The sequence below is a fragment of the Neofelis nebulosa genome, chromosome 7 (genome assembly GCF_028018385.1).
Source record: "Neofelis nebulosa isolate mNeoNeb1 chromosome 7, mNeoNeb1.pri, whole genome shotgun sequence".
Taxonomy (NCBI): domain Eukaryota; kingdom Metazoa; phylum Chordata; class Mammalia; order Carnivora; family Felidae; genus Neofelis; species Neofelis nebulosa.
The window spans coordinates 122864472-122873772 of NC_080788.1; the positions used below are offsets into that span (position 1 = coordinate 122864472).

The 9301-nt window shown below is 52.6% G+C and overlaps 1 long non-coding RNA gene across 7 annotated transcripts in view; it reads right to left on the bottom strand.

The window, feature by feature from the left end:
- Positions 1–412: 412 nt before the first annotated feature.
- The window catches only part of LOC131517554 (uncharacterized), a 30370-nt gene continuing 21481 nt past the window's right edge, over positions 413–9301 (bottom strand). For 4 of the 7 annotated variants that reach the window (XR_009264647.1, XR_009264651.1, XR_009264646.1 and 1 more), the window contains 3 exons: positions 9166–9283; positions 8209–8554; positions 6231–7166 (listed from right to left, as the gene is read on the bottom strand). This is a non-coding gene — a long non-coding RNA (uncharacterized LOC131517554). Of the gene's footprint in view, positions 1854–1955; positions 2740–3424; positions 3842–6230; positions 7167–8114; positions 8555–9165; positions 9284–9301 lie in introns of those variants that run through there. The other 3 variants (XR_009264649.1, XR_009264648.1, XR_009264652.1) reach the window with 3 other exon arrangements.

Sequence of the window (9301 nt, forward strand, 5' to 3'; positions counted from 1 at the left end):
AGCCTGCTAGACCCCTGATACAAAGCACATGCCCATGTTTTGTCTTGCCAGGCCCTTCTGCCAAGTGGCACCTTCGTGTTCGCAAGAATTTATCGTATCTTGTTTCCTTGAGGGCAGGCACCAATGTTTCCTGCTTCCTAAGGCCCCAGCACCTAAGTTAACCTAAGCTTGTCTTTTTTCTTTTTTAATTAAAAACAATTTTTTAACGCGTGTTTATTTTTGAGAGACAGAGAGCGGGGGAGGGGGTCAGAGAGAGAGGGAGGACAGAGGATCCGAAGCGGCTCGGCGCTGACAGCAGAGAGCTCGACGGGGTGCCTGAACTCATCACGACCTGTTCGGAAGTCTGACGCTTGGCCAACTGAGCCACCCACGCGCTCCCCCCCCACCTTTTTTTTTTTTTTAAACATTTATTTATTTTTGAGACAGAGAGAGACAGAGCATGAACGGGGGAGGGGCAGAGAGAGAGGGAGACACAGAATCGGAAACAGGCTCCGGGCTCCGAGCCGTCAGCCCAGAGCCCGACGCGGGGCTCGAACTCACGGACCGCGAGATCGTGACCTGAGCTGAAGTCGGACGCTTACCTGACTGAGCCACCCAGGCGCCCCTCCTGGGATGTGTTTAGGAACGCAGGGCTCCCCTCCCCACCCCAAGATTTTGCCTTTTAACAAACGCCCAGTGGTCCATATGTATGTTCAAGTTTGAGAGGACTCTGGTAGCGGTTCCCAAGGTAAAGAGAACAGGACAGGTTGGGAGGACAGATGCGGGCTGAGCCCACTTAGGTCAAGCCCAGGCATCAGAATTTCCTGAAAGCTCCGGGGTGATTTCCATGTGGAGCCAGGATCAAGAGTCACTGGTTTAGAGTGTTAGTTCTCTAAGTATGGTGTGTGGATCGTCGTACCCAAATCACTTGGGGCGCTTATTAAATATGCAATTCCTGGGTCCCACACCATGTTTTGGTCTAAATCTCCTGGGGCGGAGCCCAGAAGTCCACATTTTTAACCATCTCTCTAGGTGACATGAACGTGGACTGAAATTTGAGACCGTTGGTTTAGGGCCACGAGTGAGGGATGACGGCGGCAATGAGGTTTGCAAATGTTACAAATAATGATGTGCAAAAGTTAGAAAATACAGACAAGTAAAAGTGGGAAACAAACAAACAAACAAAACCTCCCTGTTCTCCTACGGCCTAGAGACAACTGTAGGCCCCCTCGGCACCCACTCTAGAGACAGGAAGGAGCCTCCCTCCCCCAGGGAGGCTGCCCCCCATCGCAGCGGTGGGGCTGTGACTTGGGTTCTGTTCTGCTGGCAGGGTGGAGCCTGTCATCTGGCCCGGACAGAATTATTGCCTCAAATTACATGGTTGATTATCAATTACTTGTGTCCGTGTGAGAGCATGTGTGCGTGTGTGCATAAGTGTCTTTGCAAGTCATTAAGGGTCGTAATTCTGGATTATCGTTGATTAACGAGAGGGAGGCCTGGTACCTCCAGCAGCCAGGATGGCAGCCCCACAATTATGTCCCAGCTGATCAGTAATTGGCGCAGCGCAAGATGATTTCTCTCTCTCCGCTGCCTCCTCCCGGCCTCTCCTGCCGGCTCCGCAATTAGGGCCATTGCTCATTCCCTTCCAGCCTGGGCTGAGTGCACGGGCCTGCTTTCTGGCAAGCGGCTGCCGTGGGGCTGGCTGACGGTGGAGGGGGCGGCGGCAGAGGTGCAGTGATGGGGTGTGGAGCTGGCATGGGCTCCCGCTTGCTGAGCACGGTTCTTCCCAGGGAGCCCGGGAGCCAGTCTCCAGGGCTTGCCCCGCCCCCACGGCCTGGCTGGGGAAACTGAGGCCCGGAGAAGGAGAAGGGCAGCTTAGAAAACAAAAAAAAAGCCAAAACCGGTGACTCAGAGTGCTATGGCAATCCGACTCCCACCCCACAGAGCCGAGGCAAAAGCAAAGACAAACCTCCTACCATCACTCCCATCCTTGGGAGGCTGTCAGGTGGCCGTCGGTTGTCTCAGATTTTGTCCTCCAGAAACTGCGGATCGATGCTCCAACTCCCAGACTGGAGGAAGAGCACTGAGGAAGGTGCCGTGCTAATTCGAGGCAGAATCATCACCTGCCTGGATTCTGGCAACGGCCTCCTAACCGTTCTCCCATTTCCACGCTGGGCCCCCATCCACGCTGGGATGGAGGGACTTTTACAACGCCCCATTGCACACTGTGCAAGATACCCTCCCTCCACCCCAGATAACTCTCCGTTGCCCTCAGGATAAAGTCTGGGTCCCCAGTCTCCACCCCGCCCACCTCCTCTGCCCCTGCACAGACGCCTCAGGGCTCCAGCTCTCTCCCATCCTTTGCCCAGTCTGGCCCCTCTGCCTAGAAGCCCTTTCCCTCCTCCCATCTTCTGTCACCTGGAGCGCACACCTGTGGTGGGGACCCACTCACACTTGGGCTCTATTCCCGAGAAAGGGGTTCTGCCCTCACCGGGGACCAGCAGTTAGAGAAGCAGAAACTTTCAGGACGGCTTTACAGGGGTTTGAGAGGATGGGGAAGGCGGGGCTGTTCCGGAAAGCTTCCACATAAAAGACTCTGCAGAGCCACTAGGCAGTTTGTTTCTGAGCCTTGCAGCTGTCTTGGCCATTTTCATTTTTATCTACTTAGGGTGGTCAGCAGGTCATGGCAAGCGGGAGACGTGATGCTAATGACTCCGGCTCCACGTGGCGACCATTCAGGAAAAAGCTGCAATGTTCTCTCTGCCACATTAATCAGAGAAACACATCAAGAGCTGTTGCATGGAGACAGCTTTCCTCCCAGTACCTGCCCTGCATGCTAATCACCACCCCTCCTGGCGGTGAGTCAGCTCCATGCCAGGCGGGTGGTGAGGGAAGGCCAGAAGTGCCAGCTCCTTGCGGTGGGGAGCAGAGGGGTGGGAGCCAGGCCAGGTGGGAGCCAGACCCCTGAATGCACACTGCATGTGACCATCACTGAGGCCTCCGGCAGGTGGGATGACAAATCCTGGGAGAGTCAATCCAAATGGAAACCCTGGGCTACTTCCTTGGGTCTAGTGCTTACCCAAGTATACTAGTGAGAACTCTCCAGAAGCTGATCCTTGGACAGAGTCCAGGGTTCAAGCAAGAGGGACCCCATTGCTAGGCACTCTGGTAACAATAAGACATAACCTTTGGTAGTGCTTAACATATGGCAGGCAGCCCTGTAAGCACTCTCCATATATGACTCATTTAATCCTCATAAAGCCTAAGAAGTGAGTGCTATTACTATTCCCACTGTGCAAATGAGCAAGGCCACACACAGAGAGGTTAAGTAACCAATCCAAGGTCACACAGCTAGTGACAACCGACTGGGTTTAAACCCCAGAAGCCATGCCACAAAGCACTCCCATTCCATTGCTTCTCATTGCTCTGCAAGAGCCAGAGTCACCTGAGCCCGTAGTGACCATGGAAAGCCTCCGAGGGCCTTTGCCTTGTCTTCATTCATTCATTCACTCCTACAGCTGCTCTTCGCAGAGCACCAGCTGTGTACGAGACCCTGTACCAGGCACAAGGGAGGCAATGAGAAAACAGACGCAGGCTTCAGAGAGAGACTGGCATCAACATAGTATTTCCACAGATTCATAGTAATTGCAAAATGCGATGAGAGTCATGAGAAGTGCCAAGTGCCATCAAAGCATATAATGGGAGGCCCTTTCGCACATGGGAGCCCTCAGGGAGGGCTCCCAGGTTTTCAGATCCCTCCTTCCATCATTCTGTCCACAAATACTTATCAATCGTTTGTTCAGGCACAGCGCATCAGGACACGGTGGTGAGCAGGACAGAGAGTCACATCCTCAGGGGCAGCCTGGTGGGGAAGGCAAATCAATACAAATGTTCCAGGAAAGGGATTAGGGCCAGCTGTGAGGGTTCTGAGTGTTGTTGTTGTTGTTATTGTCATTATTATTATTTTTACTAGGAAACGCGTCATTTCTTTAAGGGCCTCTTGCAGGGAGAAAGAAAGCTAGCTGCTAGAGATGTTCACGTTGGCTTTGCCCACAGTTGCTATCAGGCATCCTTGCAGGACCTGTTGGTGGTTGAGCTACTGAGTGCACCAGGCCCTTTGCATCTCCCTGAGGACAGGCTGGCTATTGTCCACTGCCTCCCCCTCCCCCAGCTGCCCCACCCCCTCCCAGTGGGGCTTTTCCACAAGATGCTGGGGAATTCCTCTTCCTATAGAAAAGACCCCACCTCTCCGCCTATAGAAAAGACCCCACCTCTCTGCCCTCCCCGGGTGGAGTCCCACAAACCTGACAGCGAGTTATGGGATGTCACAGCTTTGGAGAAAGATAGGGAGCAAGAAACGGAGCGTTTTAAAATTTTTTTTTTTTTTCAACGTTTTTTTTTATTTTTTATTTTTGGGACAGAGAGAGACAGAGCATGAACGGGGGAGGTGCAGAGAGAGGGAGACACAGAATCAGAAACAGGCTCCAGGCTCCGAGCCATCAGCCCAGAGCCTGACGCGGGGCTCAAACTCACGGACCGCGAGATCGTGACCTGGCTGAAGTCGGACGCTTAACCGACTGCGCCACCCAGGCGCCCCAAGAAACGGAGCGTTTTAAAACATGTCTCTGTTATTTCCCTTCTTGGCCTCCATCATCTCCCCACCTGGCATATGAACTTGTTCTTCCCTTACACGGCTCTGAGAAAAGCACCATATGGCAGTTCATCAGGCCCATGGGCTAGTTTCCATCCAGCCCACTCGGATTTCCGCCCAGGCTTGGGTCTACAGGATGACCTACCCTTCACGAGGCCCATGGAGGAAGAGAGACAGTAAAAGTGAAGACATACAGAGCATGAACCGGCAGCCGGGAGTTGTTCTGAGTACTGGCTTGTGGTGATGCTGGCAAAAACCCTCGCCGCTATCACCATCCCCATTTCATAGAGGAAGACACTGACGTGTGGAGATGTTCAGAGACATCCTTGGGTCGCACGGCTAGTGATGGCAGAGCTGGGATCTGAGCCATACTAGCCATCAGATTTTGCTGATTTGCTCTCATGGAAAAACCCAATCTTGGCTAAAAGGTTTTGGCAGGTAGGGGTGAGAGTTTAGAAGAAGGGGTCCTGCCCATGTGTCCAGGAGAGGGGATGCCAGAGGAAAGACTGGTAAATCCATGAGGTGGGCAAAGCCTGGCCTGCCCCACCTCCGATGGAGCAGGGTCTGAGCTAGGTAAGTGAAGCCAGCACAAGCCAGGAGGATCCCTGGAAGCAACCCCCTTGAGCTGGGTAGGGAGGTTCCAGGAGCCCTCAGGAGACCCTGGAGGCCGGTTTCCCCTTGGGCTCCTGGCCCAGCCTAGGTCCTTACCCCTGGCTCCCTCCATCACTGTTTTCTCTGCTCTCCAGGAGTGAGTGCCAAGCACACCCTCCTTGAAGCCTGCTGAGCTGTGAGGCTGCACCGAGGTGTGGTGGGACCAGAGGGACCTGGACGCAGATCTTAACCCCGTGTTTGCTGTGTGGCCGTGTGGCCAAGCAACACCCACCCCTGTGTCTGTGGGCCTCATCTACGGGTGGTGTGGTGAAAGGGTGTGAATGAGCTAAGTGTCGAGAACCTAGGTAGGCTCCTGGCACAGAAGAGGTGCGTGATCCATGTGTCCTGCCCTCATTCCCTGTGCTTCCTTCAAGAACAGGAGGGAGGAAGCAAAGCCTTCTGGGCTTGGGGGCTGGGCCTACAAGTAGGCCAGGTGGACATACAGGGCCTGGCTTGACACTCGCCCCCGCCCCCAGAAAAAGGGGCTTTATTTGACACAGCTCTACTCTCCTAGCCCCCTCAGCCTTGTTGGGTTCCTTCCCATGTGTTTCCCCTGCTGCACATCTGCAGAGAAGGGCCTTCACATCCCCACGGGCTGTGTCTGCAGTGTCTCCTGGAAAACATGACCCCCACTGGACTTGGGTCAGAGGTCCAGGACAGATGTCGGGCTCCTGTCCGTCCCCTCCAGTGTCCCGGGGGCCTTTTGATGGGAGTCCAGGCAGTGCCCGGGTCTCCTGCCCAGGATTTCCCCTTTGAGAGGAAAAGCTGAGGGACCTTGGAGGGACTCACTGTCCCAAAGAGGATGGTAAGGAACAGGAATTTGGTGGAGGCTGTGGTGTATGAGTGAGTTAGGCAAGCAGCACACAGAAAAGGAGGGCACTTTTCTTTACACTACCCTTTTTGCTTTCCATAAAAAAAAATAAAAAAAAAAAGGGGGGGAATACAGAGGTAAAGAAAGAAAAAAGTGAAAAGTTCCTTTTATTCCCATCTCTCATCAATTATCACTGCTTTCCCTGGCAGTGACCTGTATTAGCAGTTTGCTGTGTGTCATCACAGGCTTTTACTAAGCATTTACACACACGTGCAGGTACATCCATGCACGCATGTGCAGGGTGCCAGGATCTTTGGGGTTTTTTTGCTTTTACACAAATACTCTCCTGTTGACCATATCGCTATGCAATTTTCTCCCCATAACAGTATATCCTGGACATCTTCTCATGTCAACATACGCGGGGCATCCTTGTTGGTTGTTTTTTAAAAGCGTCTGTGTAATATTGCCTGAATGGATGTAACACAGCCGATTCAATCCTACCCTTTCCACTCACACCCTCACTCAGGGTCCCCGTTGCCCGCCCAACTCTGGGAAGCAGGAGTCAAAAGGATTTTATGGTAAATAGTGCCTCTGCACAATCCCAAGGGATGCCCTTCACATTCAGAATGTGGCAGCTCCTCCCATCCCGCATGAACAGATAAGGCAGCTCCAATTTTTTTCCACGCAAACAATTCTGTAGCCAGCAACCTTGCCCATGCCTCTCGGTGCACATGTGTGAACAGTTCTCTGGGCGTTGCTACCTCAAGGTGGAGTGAGTGGGCAGAAGTGCAGGCGTCCTACATTTGACAGACCCTGCCATGATGTGTGTCTGTGTGTGTGTGTGGGGGGGGGGGTCGCTTACAGCTCCTATGCCCCGCTCGGCCGCACCAGTCCCCCAGCACATATCCATCATGTGGCTGCTGGCCGGCCAGCAGCTTCCAGGAAATCAATTGCAAAGACAGGCGATTGTCATCAGCTTGAACACTGGAGGCCATCCAGGGAGTAGATTCAATTGTAGGAGAAAATCATACTGGGCTCAAGACCGCCTGTAATGGAGACCCCTTGGTGACCTTTCTGGAGAAGTTAAAAGAACACAGGCAGACACACTCTCACTCTTGATCATCTACCACCAACCCAACTGCTGAGAGCACAGCCCTCTGCCCTTGGAGAACCTGCTCCTCATTAGTAGCCATACGGGAAAGGGACGGGGGTTGGTGGTGGGGGGGTGCTGGTCCAGGGCCCAGGCTGCCGGTGTGCAGGCAAGGCCAGCAGGGCACCTGCTCCCCGGGAGGGTGGACCCAGTTGACCATCAGGTCCCTAGTTGCTCAAGGTCACAGTACCTGCCCCCTTCTGCTCACTGGAGAGGTGGTCTGGCAGCCAGGCAGCGATCCTCCAATGACCACGTCCTCTCCACCTATTCCCTTCGCCAGGGTCCTCCTGCTGAATACAACCCTCTCTCCCTCACCTGCACAAACACAGGTGCAGACATCGTGACCTCTGTTCTTATTATCCAGGCTGAGAACCATGCCCTGCACCCCCACCCCCACCCCAGGGACCTTTTCAAGCACAGTATCAAGGAGGGAGGTGCGATATGGACAAATCCAACATATTCCTCAAGTGGAAGGGTGACCAGAGCCTTTACCTGATTTCAGAGGAGCTATGATTATAAGCCCTCACTCTCCAACCCCCGGCCCCATTACTTCCTCTCTAGATCCCAACTACCCACACCCACACCTGGCCCTACACAAAAAAACTCAGCCATAGCTGTGGACTTGGGGAAATACACATTCATCTTCTATGTGCAGCTGTCCCCCAGCTCTCCAGGCCCACTTACCTAATAATGATCAAAATAACTCTGGCTACCATCAATTGAGTACATGCAGTGCAATTTGCCAAGTGCTTTACATGTATCATCTGACTTCATTTTCACAAACTTGATATGTGCCGCTATGATTTACAGGTGCAAAAATGGAGGCTCAGAGAGGTTAAGTAACTTGATCCAGATCACACAGCTGGTTGTACCAGAGCCAGGATTGGTAGCCAGGTCCTTGTCAGACTCCAGAGACTATGGGCTTAGCCACTGCGCAACCTTGGCTCCCACATACCGCACTTGTACCTCTCTCTCCATGTGGCCTTGCCCTCTGTTCGTCCCCGCCTCATCCTCTGGTATTCTCCTGTGTCAGGGGCCAAAGGGGTCAAGATCATCAGGGTTCTGTTGGGAAGGCATGTCCTTATTCTGCAACAGCTCTGTGCCTTGCTAGACTTTAACCTTCCCCAGCCGCCAAAGGACCGATGTCCAGTCCCAAGCCCAGTGCAGGCACCCAGGTCATTTTCGCTGCTGACAAAAGACAGAATGATGGGGGCAAGTCCCAACCACTAGTTTAATACCGCAGAGCCCATAACATCCATGAAAATTAAATATACTTATCTGCTGGCCTGAAAAGATGTCCTAGTATATTTTTCTGTTAAAAAAGACAAGAAAGCAGGTTTTATTTATTTATTTTAAAAGTTTATTTATTTATTTTGAGAGAGAGAGAGCAAGAGAGCGAGCGAGCACGGGGGAGGGGCAGAGAGGGAGAGGAAGAGAGAGAATCCCAAGCAGGCTCTGTGCCGTCAGTGCAGAGCCCAATGCAGAGCTCAATCTCACAAAGTAAGATCATGACCTGAGCCGAAGTCAAGAGTTGCACGTTCCACAGACTGAGCCAGCCAGGAGCCCAAGATGGCAGGTTTTAAAGCAACGTACAGCAAGAAAACATTTTATTGGTGAAACAAAAGTATTCTCTGTGATCTAAGCATAGAAACGGGCTATTTGCCAAGATGTTAACAGATGATTTGTCTTCTCTTGGCTTATCTGTGTTTTCTATTTTTTTTTTCAATGAACATGTATTATTCACATGATTTTAAAAAGCAATAAAAATAAACCAATCCCGGGCCGATTGTACTTCTCCCTGTCCCTGTCCCTACCTCCAACAGTTCTGAAAAAACAAAAAACAAAACAATACACTTCCTAGTCCTGGGTCTTCCCTTCCTTCCCATCATTTCCACATCTCAGTAAAAGTGGGGTTGGCCCTACCTGCTCCAGGTAGACCAAGGGGAGGTGTGAAGGCTGCACCCCTCGACCGCCCCGATGATGTGATGCCTCAGTCCAAATGCACAGTGGTCGAGGCTGTCTTCCCTCTCTCCTGCTGACCCTGCACGGAGGAGAAAAT